The following is a 17256-nucleotide window of genomic DNA, read 5'->3' on the forward strand; positions in this document are numbered from 1 at the left end:
GACCAAAAAAACTGGAAACTCTAAAAAACAGAGCACCTCTCCTCCTCCAAAGGAACGCAGTTCCTCACCAGCAACGGAACAAAGCTGGATGGAGGATGACTTTGATGAGTTGAGAGAAGAAGGCTTCAGACGATCAAACTACTCTGAGCTACGAGAGGAAATTCAAAACAATAGCAAAGAAGTTAAAAACTTTGAAAAAAAATTAGAAGAATGGATAACTAGAATAACCAATGGAGAGAAGGGCTTAAAGGAGATGATGGAGCTGAAAGCCAAGTTTCGAGAACTACGCGAAGAATGCAGAAGCCTCAGTAGCAGATGCGATCAACTGGAAGAAAGGGTATCGCTGATAGAAGATGAAATGAATGAAATGAAGAGAGAAGGGAAGTTTAGAGAAAAAAGAATAAAAAGAAATGAACAAAGCCTCCAAGAAATTTGGGACTATGTGAAAAGACCAAACCTACGTCTGATTGGTGTACCTGAAAATGATGGGGAGAATGGAACCAAGTTGGAAAACACTCTGCAAGATATTATCCAGGAGAACTTCCCCAATCTAGCAAGGCAGGCCAGCATTCAGATTCAGGAAATACAGAGAACGCCACAAAGATACTCCTCGAGAAGGGCAACTCCAAGACACATAATTGTCAGATTCACCAAAGTTGAAATGAAGGAAAAAATGTTAAGGGCAGCCAGAGAGAAAGGTCGGGTTACCCACAAAGGGAAGCCCATCAGACTAACAGCTGATCTCTCAGCAGAAACTCTACAAGCCAGAAGAGAGTGGGGGCCAATATTCAACATTCTTAAAGAAAAGAATTTTCAACCCAGAATTTCCTATCCCGCCAAACTAAGCTTCATAAGTGAAGGAGAAATAAAATACTTTACAGACAAGCAAACGCTGAGTGATTTTGTCACCACCAGGCCTGCCCTAAAAGAGCTCCTGAAGGAAGCACTAAACATGGAAAGGAACAACCGGTACCAGCCCCTGCAAAAACATGCCAAATTGTAAAGACCATCGAGGCTAGGAAGAAACTATAGCAACTAACGAGCAAAATAACCAACTAACATCATAATGACAGGATCAGATTCACACATAACAATATTCACGTTAAATGTAAATGGGCTAAATGCTCCAATCAAAAGACACAGACTGGCAAACTGGATAAGGAGTCAGGACCCATCAGTGTGCTGTATTCAGGAAACCCATCTCACGTGCAGAGACACACATAGACTCAAAATAAAGGGATGGAGGAAGATCTATCAAGCAACTGGAAAACAAAAAAAGGCAGGGGTTGCAATCCTAGTCTCTGATAAAATAGACTTTAAACCAACAAAGATCAAAAGAGACAAAGAAGGCCATTACATAATGGTAAAGGGATCAATTCAACAAGAAGAGCTAACTATCCTAAATATATATGCACCCAACACAGGAGCACCCAGATTCATAAAGCAAGTCCTCAGTGACCTACAAAGGGACTTAAACTCCCACACAATAATAATGGGAGATTTTAACACCCCACTGTCAGCATTAGACAGATCAACGAGACAGAAATTTAACAAGGATATCCAGGAATTGAACTCAGCTCTACATAAAGTGGACCTAATAGACATCTATAGAACTCTCCACCCCAAATCAACAGAATATACATTTTTTTCAGCACCACACCACACCTATTCCAAAATTGACCACATAGTTGGAAGTAAAGCTCTTCTCAGCAAATGTAAAAGAACAGAGATTATAACAAACTGTCTCTCAGACCACAGTGCAATCAAACTAGAACTCAGGATTAAGAAACTCAGTCAAAACCGCTCAACTACATGGAAACTGAACAACCTGCTCCTGAATGACTATTGGGTACATAATGAAATGAAGGCAGAAATAAAGATGTTCTTTGAAACCAACGAGAACAAAGACACAACATACCAGAATCTCTGGGACACGTTCAAAGCAGTGTGTAGAGGGAAATTTATAGCACTAAATGCCCACAAGAGAAAGCAGGAAAGATCCAAAATTGACACCCTAACATCGCAATTAAAAGAACTAGAAAAGCAAGAGCAAACACATTCAAAAGCTAGCAGAAGGCTAGAAATAACTAAAATCAGAGCAGAACTGAAGGAAATAGAGATACAAAAAACCCTTCAAAAAATTAATGAATCCAGGGGCTGGTTTTTTTGAAAAGATCAACAAAATTGATGGACCACTAGCAAGACTAATAAAGAAGAAAAGAGAGAAGAATCAAATAGATGCAATAAAAAACGAAAAAGGGGATATCACCACTGATCCCACAGAAATACAATCTACCATCAGAGAATACTACAAACACCTCTATGCAAATAAACTAGAAAATCTAGAAGAAATGGATAAATTCCTCGACAAATACACCCTCCCAAGACTAAACCAGGAAGAAGTTGAATCTCTGAATAGACCAATAACAGGTTCTGAAATTGTGGCAATAATCAATAGCTTACCAACCAAAAAGAGTCCAGGACCTGATGGATTCACAGCTGAATTCTACCAGAGGTACAAGGAGGAACTGGTACCATTCCTTCTGAAACTATTCCAATCGATAGAAAAAGAGGGAATCCTCCCTAACACATTTTACGAAGCCAGCATCGTCCTGATACCAAAACCTGGCAGAGACATAACCAAAAAAGAGAATTTCAGACCAATATCCTTGATGAACATTGATGCAAAAATCCTCAATAAAATCCTGGCAAACCGAATCCAGCAGCACATCAAAAAGCTTATCCACCATGATCAAGTGGGCTTCATCCCTGGGATGCAAGGCTGGTTCAACATACGCAAATCAATAAATGTAATCCAGCATATAAACAGAACCAAAGACAAAAACCACATGATTATCTCAATAGATGCAGAAAAGGCCTTTGACAAAATTCAACAACCCTTCATGCTAAAAACTCTCAATAAATTAGGTATTGATGGGACGTATCTCAAAATAATAAGAGCTATCTACAACAAACCCACAGCCAATATCATACTGAATGGGCAAAAACTGGAAGCATTCCCTCTGAAAACTGGCACAAGACAGGGATGCCCTCTCTCACCACTCCTATTCAACATAGTGCTGGAAGTTCTGGCCAGAGCAATCAGGCAGGAGAAGGAAATAAAGGGTATTCAATTAGGAAAAGAGGAAGTCAAATTGTCCCTGTTTGCAGATGACATGATTGTATATCTAGAAAACCCCATTGTCTCAGCCCAAAATCTCCTTAAGCTGATTAGCAACTTCAGCAAAGTCTCAGGATACAAAATTAATGTACAAAAATCACAAGCATTCTTGTACACCAATAATAGACAAACAGAGAGCCAAATCATGAGTGAACTCCCATTCACAATTGCTTCAAAGAGAATAAAATACCTAGGAATCCAACTTACAAGGGATGTGAAGGACCTCTTCAAGGAGAACTACAAACCACTGCTCAATGAAATAAAAGAGGATACAAACAAATGGAAGAACATTCCATGCTCATGGGTTGGAAGAATCAATATCGTGAAAATGGCCATACTGCCCAAGGTAATTTATAGATTCAATGCCATCCCCATCAAGCTACCAATGACTTTCTTCACAGAATTGGAAAGAACTACTTTAAAGTTCATATGGAACCAAAAAAGAGCCCGCATCGCCAAGTCAATCCTAAGCCAAAAGAACAAAGCTGGAGGCATCACGCTACCTGACTTTAAACTATACTACAAGGCTACGGTAACCAAAACAGCATGGTACTGGTACCACAACAGAGACATAGATCAATGGAACAGAACAGAGCCCTCAGAAATGATGCCGCATAGCTACAACTATCTGATCTTTGACAAACCTGACAAAAACAAGAAATGGGGAAAGGAGTCCCTATTTAATAAATGGTGCTGGGAAAACTGGCTAGCCATATGTAGAAAGCTGCAACTGGATCCCTTCCTTACACCTTATACAAAAATTAATTCAAGATGGATTAAAGACTTATATGTTAGACCTAAAACCATTAAAATCCTACAAGAAAACCTAGGCAATACCATTCAGGACATAGGCGTGGGCAAGGACTTCATGTCTAAAACACCAAAAGCAATGGCAACAAAAGCCAAAATCGACAAATGGGATCTCATTAAACTAAAGAGCTTCTGCACAGCAAAAGAAACTATCATCAGAGTGAACAGGCAACCTACACAATGGGAGAAAATTTTTGCAACCTACTCATCTGACAAAGGGCTAATATCCAGAATCTACAATGAACTCAAACAAATTTACAAGAAAAAAACAAACAGGCCGGGCGCGGTGGCTCACGCTTGTAATCCCAGCACTTTGGGAGGCCGAGGCGGGCTGATCACGAGGTCAGGAGATCGAGACCACGGTGAAACCCCGTCTCTACTAAAAAATACAAAAAAAAATTAGCCGGGCGCGGTGGCGGGCGCCTGTAGTCCCAGCTACTCGGAGGCTGAGGCAGGAGAATGGCGTGAACCCGGGAGGCGGAGCTTGCAGTGAGCCGAGATTGCGCCACTGCACTCCAGCCCGGGCGACAGAGCGAGACTCTGTCTAAAAAAAAAAAAAAAAAAAAAAAAAAAAAAAAAAAAAAAAAAAAACCCCATCAAAAAGTGGGCAGAGGACATGAACAGACACTTCTCAAAAGAAGACATTTATGCAGCCAAAAAACACATGAAGAAATGCTCCTCATCACTGGCCATCAGAGAAATGCAAATCAAAACCACAGTGAGATACCATCTCACACCAGTTAGAATGGCCATCATTAAAAAATCAGGAAACAACAGGTGCTGGAGAGGATGTGGAGAAATAGGAACACTTTTACACTGTTGGTGGGACTGTAAACTAGTTCAACCATTGTGGAAGTCAGTGTGGCGATTCCTCAGGGATCTAGAACTAGAAATACCATTTGACCCAGCCATCCCATTACTGGGTATATACCCAAAGGACTATAAATCATGCTGCTATAAAGACACATGCACACATATGTTTATTGCGGCACTATTCACAATAGCAAAGAGTTGGAACCAACCCAAATGTCCAACAACGATAGACTGGATTAAGAAAATGTGGCACATATACACCATGGAATACTATGCAGCCATAAAAAATGATGAGTTCGTGTGCTTTCTAGGGACATGGATGAAACTGGAAAACATCATTCTCAGTAAACTATCGCAAGGACAAAAAACCAAACACCGCATGTTCTCACTCACAGGTGGGAATTGAACAATGAGAACTCATGGACACAGGAAGGGGAACATCACGCTCCGGGGACTGTTGTGGGGTGGGGGGAGGGGGAGGGACAGCATTAGGAGATACACCTAATGCTAAATGACGAGTTAATGGGTGCAGGAAATCAACATGGCACATGGATACATATGTAACAAACCTGCACATTGTGCACATGTACCCTAAAACCCTAAAGTATAATAAAAAAAAAAATAAATAAAATAAAATAAAATAAATTGAGATGAGGTAGAATGTCCAAATTCTTTATGTGATTCGTATGTTGATGGTCTTCAGATATTTCAAACATTTGAAGCCCCAAATATGTAGATGTAAGTAAATCATCTTTCTGGATTTGAGTTGCCATGAGCCACTGTTTCTCTTGATGTCTTTATAAATGAGTAAGAGAAATATGAACCACAAACTAATGAAGTTCAGTAAATTGGCAAACGGTTGAAATAACATACTCAAAGAATATGGTTAATGAATAAATGTTTGTCTAAAAAGAAAATTTGAGTGGCTTACTCTTCAGTTTTGTGCAAGAAAATTTTTATTAAAATATTCAAATAAAGAACCAAATCAAAGGTCCCAATATTGCACTCTTTGGAGTACACTAGCCAGTAGGTTTTTAAAATTACTGTATTGCGTTTAGGTAGGGCATGTTCTCTCTAGTTCCCTGGGATGTACTGCCTTCTATTTTCCATTTTTAACTGTCTAGATACTGAAGGTATTAGGGTTTATGGGCCCTGATCTGAAATTTATCATTAAGAAAATTGTATATGTAAAATATTGGAAGAGATATAAATCTCAGGCAATGTTATGATCTGTATTCAGCATAAATCAAGTAATTTGCCTTAGGTTCAAAAACCCAACTAACCAAGTACTATAGTTTTAGTAATGATTTTTCAAACTAGTATCCTTTATAAACGATAAATTTTTAAAGTTATAGCCTAACACAATCAAAGTTTATTTTGCACTCACATAAAAATCTAATCAGTGAGGAAGAGGAATGGGCCAGGGAGGAAATTTTGCTCCATGTTGTTATTTAGAAAATCAAGCTGCTCTAGGCTCCGTTGTCCTCAAACGCAAATGTAGCTTTCATTGTCACTCTAGACTTTGACCAGCCTGCAAGACATGGAAAGTGGGAATCAGAATCATTTAGGAGTATTTTATGGACCTCAGAATGATTCATAGCACTCTAAAACATACCACATTGACCATAATTTGATTATAAGGCAGACTTTACTGAAGGGAGGTTGGGAAATGTAGTCTAGCTGTATGCCAAAAGGAAATGGAAATAGGTTTGATAAATAGCTAGACATTCTCTGTCCTAGTCCACCCTTGTAGTCACCAAATATCCATTACATTCTTCCACACATAGAACACATCCATCCTTTCCTCAAAGGAAACAGCACAAAATCCTATCTGTCCACTTCATTCAGCTCAATGTAGAAAATCTCTGAGTTATACGTCAGCCTCTTCATCAGGTCCAGGTAATGGCTTTCTGTGGTCTAGCAATCCATAGGCAGATGATCTCTCAGGTATACAATGGTGGACCAGGGGCACGATAACCACAGTAGACATTCCCATTTGGAAATTGGAAGAATAGATAACACATGGTTGTTAATAGACGGTAGTTATTATGTGTTTCTGCCGTCAAGGCAGGGGATGCCTGCAGTGGAAATTTGTTTTCTTTATTAGAGCTGGTTTCGCTCTCTGAAAGGAGCTCCCTTGATCATTTGGTGATCTGAAGTTTGGTGATTTGGAGCTACTAGTGATGACTATCTCTATCCTCTAGGAGCATTTTCCATTATAATCTGGACTTATGATTTATTTGCCACTACACTTACCTCAAAAACTTAGTAGGTATCTAATCTAGTTGCCTCCATTAGTTCTGTGGGCCAGTCATCATCCTCCAAACCCTGGTTCTTGTATCAGCTTTTTTCCATCATTTTCTTGCACCAGTCACTCCTTCTCTCTGTGTTACTCCCTCTCTCTGTCCCTGGAGCTCTCTCCTTTCCTCAATTTAATGGCAGCCTTCAGAGGCATCAAGCTTAAATGTAAAAGTAATATTCAATTTTACTCTTTTCGAAAGGCTGATTCTTAATGAAGCCTTTAAACTAGTCTTCTCTCGATACTGTATCATTGAGGTTTAGGAGAATTCAGATTTTTCAAACTTTTGAGGCCTCAGGTATCTGGAGTATTTATTTCATGTTGTATTTGCCTACAAAATCAACTAATTCTTGGGTGAGCCCATCTCTTTCTTCTAATATCTTCTATTACAAATAAAATATCCTATCCTGTAGCTTTCTCCATAGAAATACAGTCTTGGAGGCATTTGATTTGTTTTTCAAGTTATCATAAATGACAATTTCACCAATGTTTTGCCACTAATGTCCAATCTCTCATTTCAGTGTTCTCATTAGCAGCCACTCCTACTGCTGGGAAATGTTGCAAATGTTAACCTTTATTTATAACATCCCTTCTTAAACTACCAATTTTCAAATTAGTTAAGGTGCTACTAGCTGCTGTAATGGATTAATACCAAATTCTTAGCAATATCATTTTTCACAAGATCAGTTTTTTTCTTTCACATAATACTCCAAATAGTGGAAGAGAGAACTGTTTTCCTCTACACAGAGAATATGCCTTGAAAATCTTCCTGGATTATCTTGTGTCAATGAGAAAGCCTTATGGAAAGAAAAGAGTGGAGGCTTTCTGAGTGAAAGATTTCTGAAAGATAAGCTTAGAAGTCGTGTTCATCACTTCTGCCCATGTTCCATTGTCTAGAATTCAGTCATCTGGCTACTCTTCACTACCACAGAGGCTGAGAACTGTAGTCGAGCTGTTTGAAAAGAAGAATGGAATATATATTTGATAAACAGCTATCTATCTGCTGCCACGCAGATTGGGGTTGAAAATGAGACCAAGATTTAGTTTAAAGGTAAACTCAACATGAAACATAGTAGACATCCATAAGCGATGATGCAATATCACTGTCCACTAATAACAATACATCTAGATTATGAGAAAAAATAACAATAAATCTAGATCATAAAAAATGATTGCTTTATTTTGTACTGAATAGATCACACCTAGGACATAAAAAATTCTTCGGTGAATTTTACACTATGAAAAAGTAAGGTGTTAAGGAATTATAGCCCAACTTTAGCACTTTTCTGAACTAAGACAACTGGGTTACCCATTTCCAGAAAGAGCAAGTCAATTTATCCAAGCTAAAAACTTCAGTCAGCCATGATCTCTTTCTTCCCACAACCTTCGTCTATTGACAAATCCTGTCAGCTTTATCTCTACGACTGCTCTGACTCTAAGAAATTCCTATCATCTCCAACTCTGCTGTGCTAATTCAAGACCCCACCATATTTTTCAAAATAAACTAATAGCTTTTTCTACTTAAAACTTGAGGTCTTACAGACTAGTTTCCATAACAACCAGAGAAATTATTTGACCAATTTTCCTATCACTTCCCCCTCAACTGACCATCTTCAGTCAACACCAGCATCCTTAGATTTCTCTGAGCGTGCTAAGCAGGCTCCTATCCCAGAGCCTTCACGTTCTGCGTTGTATGCATAAACACGGTTTCCCTAGATATATGCATCACTCATCCTCTCTCTTCCTTGAAGTCTTTGTTTAAATATCATCTTATCAGGCAGGTCTTCCCAGACTCCTGCGTCATTATACTTTCATCTACTCTTCTTGCTTAATTCTTCTCCCTACCACTTACCAACAACTGGCATATGAGGGTTTTCTTGATTATTTTTCTGCTTCCTCTATCTTATCAACTCCATGAGAAAAGGACTCTCTTCTATTCCCTGCTGCTTTTCCTATGCCTGGAGCTCTCTGGTACATTATATTAGGCTTTCAACAAATATTAATAAAAAGATTAATTTAAAGAAAAACAATGGTGAAGGATCAGGAAACCGTAACAAATGAGGAGCACATGAAAAAAATTGAACTGTTTTTTAACAAAAGCTTGAGTGTAGACAAGGGAAATGAAGTCACAGCAAGTGAAGAACAGGTTTTGAGAACATATTGATATCAAGAACCTGCTGCATAATAGAAGTTATAGAAAGGCAAATTTTCTTCTAATAGGAAATAGAAAAAATATTTACTGTTTCCTATTAAAATACTTTAACAGGAAAATATTTTCTAGTAAATAGGGTTTGGAATGAGATTCTTGGAGAAGTAATCTTCACATATTTTTAAGTCTTCAAGAATAGACATAATTGGAGTTTTCCAGAAAATTCATCAAAAAAGTCTAAAATTCTAGCCTTTTTTTCCTTTCTAGTTCTAAAGAATATAATATTTGGTATAAAATAAAAGACAGAGAGAGAGTATAACCGTTAACAGGATATTATAACTAATATTTGATCGGTTGGTTGATTATCCATTTGTCAACCAACAAACCAATTTATTGGTTTTACCTTTATTTTTTAGAAGTATTCACTTATTTATAATTCAGATAGTCATCTTAATCAAACTTATCTGCTAAGTAAGAAGCATGTGGGGAGGAGACTTATATCTACCCCACTAGAAAAGAGGGAGCAATTTCTTGATTTCCAAATCAAGTCTTCTGCCCTAGTTAGAGCATTCATATATATTATATATAGTGTATATATAGTATCTCTATATGTATATGTATATGAAATACATACACATATATATGCACATTCACACAAAAATGTGTGCTTATATATGTGTGTGTGTATGTGTGTGTTATAGTGGTACAGAAATAGTAATTATCTCTCCAATACAGCAGGCCTGCCACTTTGCCAAACCATTGTAAAGTTTGCAAAGCAGAAATTTATCATCACTGGGAATGCGGTCTTGTCTTTTTCAAGCTGTTTCACTTCTAAAAGCAGTAAATAAATGCTTTTATTTTGTGTGTAGCATTTTATTCTTTGCATTATGACACTTATACCACTTATCACCAAATCCTTTCTTTCTGGTTGCCTTTATGATTCAACTTCTCCAATAAAAGTTTTATAGCAGGAGTCTAATGAATTAGACCCTGCAGAAAGGAAAGTAAATTGGCCTGTTTCAAAGCTTCGAAACTGCAGCAATAAGTTCTACAGATTTATTGCAGACCTCTTCACTGTTCCAATAAGGGTGCCAATTGTATTGTTTCCAATTTCCCTTTACAACATTTTTTTAAAGGCAGAAGCTTCTAGGATATATCCCACCAGAATTACAGAAAGCCAGGATTCACAGAGAAACCAAGTAAGAAAAGCTGTATTGGATTCAACAAGAAACAGCACAGGAAAACAGTGGTCATGTGGGGCATGTTAAAGGACTGCATTTAGGTACTGGTTATAGAAAGCTTGTCTCATGATTAAGCCAAGAAAAACACAAGGAAAGTCCCAGAAGTCAGCCTAATTATTCATGACACAGGCAGAGGAGGCCCTGAGGCACGACCAGCCAGAACAAGTGGAGGATTTTTAAGGCTTAGGAACCCTGGAGGAGAAGCAGAACCCAGGAAGGCAAGAGATGCTCCTCATATCTCAAAGAGCCCTAGGAAAGAAACAGAAAAGGGTTGCAAAATAAGATGCTTTGTTTTTTAGTCGTTAAATTTTTTGTTGTTAAATTTTAGAAGGGGGTTATTTTGCTGTTGTTAATTGTCTTTTTAGGAGGAAACTAAAGAGGATTGGATTGGTGACCTGGAACCTACTCTCAGTCACACTGATAGTAATCAATTTTCCCAAAGGCTAGAGTTCTGCTGCATAGCCCTGGGTTTTGGATTCAGATGAGAAAAAGGAAAGAATCCGAATCATTAAATTCGATGGTGAAACAAGTAAAAAGAGATAGATAAAAGTTTAAACATAGCATTTACATGATTAAACAAATGACATTTATTTTAGTTGGTATTGGTGATAGTTATTTTCCATACATGATTTACCAAGTAATAATCTATCAATCAGTAATTTAATTTAAAAGAATTGTATATAAAAATAAAACAAGTAAAAGATACAAGTGAAAAGCTACAAAAAATCTGTTTTTTTCTTTAATGTTTTAAAAACACTTATAAACATAAGAAAGTAAATTAGTTTGAGCAATTGTTGTTGAACAATTTTTATGTTTGTTGGCCACTTGTATGTCTTCTTTTGTTAAGTGTCTGTTCATATACTTTGCCCGTTTTTAATCAGATTATTTGTGGGATTTTTTTCGTTGTTGATTTGTTGAAGTTCTTTATAGATTCTGGATATTTGTCTTTTGTCAGATGCATAATTTGCTAATATATTTTCCCATTCTATAGATTGTCGGTTTACTCTGCCAATAGTTTATTTTGCTGTGCAGAAGTTCTTTATTTTAATTAAGTCACATTTGTCTATTTTTATTTTTGTTGCATTTGCTTTTGACGTCTTAGTCATAAATTATTTGCCTAGGCCAATATCTAGAAGAGATTTTCTTAGGTCTGCTTCAGAAGTTTTAAGTTTCATGTCTTACATTTAAAACTAATTTATCTTGAGTTCATTTATATATATGGTAAGAGATAAGAGTCTAGTTTCATTCTTCTGCATTTGGCTAGCCAATTTTTCCAGCACCATTTATTGAATAGGGTGTCCCATCTTCATTATTAACTTTTATTGACTTCGTCTAAGATCAGTTGGTTGCAGATATGTGGCTTTATATTTGGGGTTTTTTATTCTGTTCCACTGATCTATGTGTCTATTTTTGTAATAGTACCATGCTGTTTTGGTTACTTTCGACTTATAATATAATTTGAAGTCAGGTAATGTGATGCCTCTGGCTTTGATCTCTCTGCTTAGGATTGCTTTGGGTATTCAGGCTCTTTTTCAGTTCCATATAAATTTTAGAATTGTTTTTTCTAAATCAGAGAAAAATCGTGCTGGTAATTTGATAGGAATTACATTGAATCTCTAGAATGCTTTGAACAATATAGTCATTTTAATAATATTTATTCCTCCTATCTATGGTCGTGGGATTTTTTTTCATTTGTTTCTATCATCCATGGTTTCTTTCATCAGGGTTTTTTAGTTCTCCTTGCAGAAATCTTTCACCTGCTTAGTTAAATGTATTCCTATGTTTGTATGTGTGTGTGTGTAGTTATTCTAAATGGGATTGAGGTCTTGATTTGTTTCTCAGCTTCTGCCTTGTCAACTTAGAGAAATGCAACAGATTTTTGAACATTAATTGTGTATTCTGAAAACGTACTGCAGTTGTTTATCCGGTCTAGGAATCTTCTCAAGGAACCTTTAGGATTTTCTTGATATAAGATCATGTCATCTGTAACAGAGTTAATATGATTCTTTCTTTCCCAGTTTGGGTGCTTTTTATTTCCCTTCCCTGATTGTTCTATCCAAGATTTCTATTATTATGTTGAATAGGAGTGGTGACAGTGGATATGTTTGTCTTTTTTCAGTTCTTAGCCGGAACGTTTTCAACTTTTCCCCATTCAGTATCATGTTGGCTGTGGGTTTATCATAGACAGCTCTTATTATTTTTAGGTATATTCCTTCAATGGCTAGTTTGTTGAGGGATTTTATCAGAAAAGGATGCTGGATTTTATTAAATGCTGTTTCTGCTTCTACTGAGATGATCACATGGTTTCTGTTTTAATTTATGTTTATGTGGTGAATCACATTTACTGATTTACGTATGTTGAACCAAACTTACATCCCTAGAATAAAACCTACTTGATTGTAATAACCTATCTTTTCGGTATGCTGTTGGATTTGGTTTGCTAGTATTTGGTGAGTATTTTTGCATCTACATTCATTAGGAATATTGGCCTGTATTTTTGTTGTTGTTGTTGTTGTGTCCTTGCCAGATTTGTGTATCAGGATGATACTGGCTTCATAAAATGAATTAGAGAGGAATCCTTCCTCCTCAATATTTTGGAATAGTTTCAGAAAGATTGGTACCAGCTCTTTGTATGTCAGGTAGAATTTGGCTGTTAATCCATCTGGTTCTGGGCTTTTCTTGGTTAGTAGTTATTTTTATTACTGATTTAATTTCATAACATGTTATTTGTCGAGAATTTCAAGTTTTTTTCTGGTTCAACATTGGGAGATTATATATTTCCAGGAATTTATTCATTTCCTCTAGGTTTTCTAGTTTGTGTACTTAGAGATCTTCATAGAGGTCTATAGTGATCTTTTGTATTTCTGTGGTGTCAGTTGTAATGCCACCTTTATACATTCTGATTGTCCTTATTTGAATCTTCTCTTTTTTTATTGGTTAATCTAGTAAGCAGTCTATCAAATTTGTTTATCCTTTCAAAAAAGCCAACTTTTTGTTTTGTTAATTCTATATATGATTTTATTAGTTCTAATTTCATTCAGTTCTTTCAATATACATATATCATAATATATATAATAATATTCAGTTTCTTTCAATATGCATATTATATATAATAATTTTTTCAACTATATATAATTTAAAAACTGTAATAATTCAACAATTATTATATATAATTATAAAGTATATGTAATTTCAGAAGTGTTTTATATATGTTGTTTTATATGTATAAAGCTATAAACTATTTAATCTTTGATATCCTGAATCATTTTTTCTGTTTTTGTGTGTGTGTGTGTTGGCTTTTAACTTTCTGTTGCATCTCATTGAACTTCTTTGCAATCTATATATTGAATTCTTTATCTGTCATTTAAGAATTTTCATTTTGGTTAGAATCCATTGCTAGAAAGCTGATGCAATCTTTTGGAGGTTTCAAAACACCCTGACTCTTTGTTCTGCCAGAGTTACTGCATTGATTCCTTCTCATCTAAAGAAGCTCTTGCTTATTATTTTTGAATTTGCTGTTGTTTGGATGAGACTTTCGTTTATTTGTTTTTTCCTTGAGCATACGATCGTAGTGTATGTTGTTTGGCTTTGTTTCTGGGTGTTTTCAGAAGGCCAGGGTTCTGTATTGGTTCCTTAGTTATGGATAGCTTTTGTGCCATGGCTTTCTCCAATGCCGCTTGTTGTAGCAAAAGATTAGATATATGATCTCACACACTATTTTCCACAGGGCTGAGAGTGCGAAAGTCTCAGGAAGCTGATCTTGTACACCAGCATATGCTTGATGTTTCTTATTTGGTGGTGCAGTTCAGCCTGCATTCCAGTAGGTGGCGTATAAGAGTAAGCGCCAGCTTACCCTGGGGCAGCCCAGTAACGCACGGAGGCACCTGCCCTGATGGAGGTTGAGGAGAGATAGCAGGGGGATACTGTGTTGGGATACACTAAGGTCTCACGGGTTGGATGGGGAAGAGACGGTGTGAGGGTGGATGCACCAGCTTCTTGTTCTGGCCAGGGAGGAATGCCATCTTCTTCCGCATCAAACTCCTGTTGCAGGGCTTGCGACCTTTGATTAATACTGACATTGTCCTTTGGCTACCAGCTGCAGTGCAACTGAGGTCCCCCGAAATCCTCCTCTGGTGGCTACCCACAAAATGGGCTCAATGCAGAGCCTCTTCCTCCATTCCAGAGCAGACAGCTGTGCGGTTTCTCTGCTCTCCATTGCCCAGACACTGCTGCTCTACATAGGTCCGGGAAATGGGTCCACACTTCATGCAAGCCCATGCAGCATGGGCTTTCAGTGGGGGCGCAGCCACCACAAAAAGTGCTGAAAAGGCTGTCTCACGAGTGAAAATGCACTCGTGTCAGCCTCCAGCAAGTAAAGTCTCTGCTGTGTCTGCGACGGTGGTTGGGAGGAGTGGGAGAGAACCTCCCCTCAGTATTCATTTCTGACCATTGGTTACACCCCTTCAGCTATTGATGCCATGCCCACGTTTCTTTTGTCCCAAGAGAGGCTTTGGCAGGTTGTGCTACCCACTCCCTTGCAAGTAGCCCGTGTTGAGGCTGCCCGGAGATTCTGCCACTAGATCTCCAAGGATTCTGCCCCTCCCCAGAGACCCACTAGTGCCCCATGGTTGCCAAAGTCAGAGCAGGTTCTAGGGTGTGTTTTTGGTGTATCTGATGATGCAGGAAAACAAGGGCTGAGGTTTCCCAGGTGAGACAGTCACCCACAATGGGTGCAGAATCAGTATAGTGCCCACCATCTCAGTTCAGGCCTGAGGGGAGTGCCAGCACACCTTCAGGAGCTGGCCACCTGGTGCTCTATCCCTGAGAAGTTCCCAAATTGTCACCAAAAGATTTACCTGGGAACATGAGGGTAGAGGGGCTCCCAGACAATTTGGCAGTCAGTAGATTGTCACAGGGGTGCGGGGAGCACACAGAGAAATACCGCCACCTACCCTTTCCACGGGATTCTGAGTTCCTCAGTGGTCCATCCCTGTTAGACTCTTGCTGCTTTCCTTTTCTGTCCTCCAGCTTCTTTCCATGGGCTCTCCAACAGGTCCTGGACCTCTTCCTTCAGGCTTCCACTCAGATCTGACCATTCACCTGCAACTTTGATCTTCTTTCTGAGGAGAACTGGCATCCAATATCCCTAGTCATCCTTCTTTGAAGGATAGTATAGTATCTTCTATCACAATGATCATTGTAGAACTCCAGGATTGAACAAGAAATTTGGAGACAGTAAATCATAGGGAAACTTTAACAGGGTATATCAGTAAAATTATGCTAAGTATCACTTTTCCTAGTATTAAGAAACTAAATATGTAACAAAAATGTTATTTATCCTTGACAACCAAATACATAGCAAACAGATTTTGCTTGTGTATCTGTTATATTTTATTGACTGATCCACATATGATTAGAAACACACATTTAATTTAGGATATATTTGTATATATTGACACCTTTCTGCAGCTGTATGATTATAGAAAATAGCAATTTTATTAAACAAGTTAGTTTTCCCTCATGTTAACAAAATTGTTCCAAGTTCATTATTCTATACATGTATTAGACTTATTTTGTTTTGAAAGGGGCTATCTCAAATATTGTCATGTTTTTCACTACTCGATTCTGCAGAAAGAAAGATGGTGCTTTTTTCCTCATTATTACACAATAAACCCCAGTTCACATGGCAGGTAATACTAGTTGTCTAAATTTATTTCCTTTAGGTCCTCAATTGGAACTAATGCCACTTTTTATCAAATATTATACTATACAAACTAATATTCACTTCTACTGAAATATCTACTGTACCAATATCGACCTTTGTTTACCAATCTTTTAGTTCACATTGTTAGAATTATTCTCATTTTTGAAAAGTATTAAATATCTTCTTGTTTATTATCCAACAGTATTTTACCATCATTAAGTTAGGTACACGAACGTGTTAATCCTACTGCAAAGGTTTTGTATGGAGTTGCATTATACATAAAATCTAATATCATCAAATTATTTAGTCTTCCCATCACAATTATTGTTTATTATTTGTCTTATTTTATATATAATAACATGCATAAAATAGAGATGTCTTTATATTATCCCTAAAATTTCTCCATGTATTATTATTTATAATACATCACATATAGTGCATGAGGAATGTTTTCCCCGGTGTAATTTCTAAGGTGTTAGTTTTCATTGTGAGAAAATTATTGTTCCCATTAAAAAGCTATGTAAATCTTTTAATTGTTTTGTGTTTTGGTACTTTATGATTATTTTTCAAAAATTTTGTTTTGCAGTTAATTTTGTTTAGCATCTTTTGAAAATTAATGTATTTTCAATTGACAAAAAATGTATATAATTGTCATGTACAGCATAATGTGTTGAAATACATGAAAGTTGTAGAATGGCTCAATAGAGCCAGTTGATATATACATTATGTCACATACTTATCATTTTTTGTGGTACAAACACTTAAAAATCTTCTCTCAGCAATACAATACATTGATAATAACTCTAGTTGCTATTTTATGCAATATGTCTCTTCAATTTGTTCTTCTTAACTAAAATTTTGAATCCTTTGACCAACACTCCCAATCCCTGCCCCTGCCAAATCTCTACTTCTATGAGGTCAACTCTTTCAGATTCTACATGAAAGTGAGATAATGCCGTATTTGTCTTTCTGTGTCTTCTTTCATTTAACATAATGTCTTCTGGATTCCTCCATGTTGTTGTAAATAACAGGATTTCCTTCTTTTTTAAAGCTGAAGAG

The sequence above is a fragment of the Symphalangus syndactylus genome, chromosome 4, assembly GCF_028878055.3.
Source record: "Symphalangus syndactylus isolate Jambi chromosome 4, NHGRI_mSymSyn1-v2.1_pri, whole genome shotgun sequence".
Lineage (NCBI taxonomy): Eukaryota > Metazoa > Chordata > Mammalia > Primates > Hylobatidae > Symphalangus > Symphalangus syndactylus.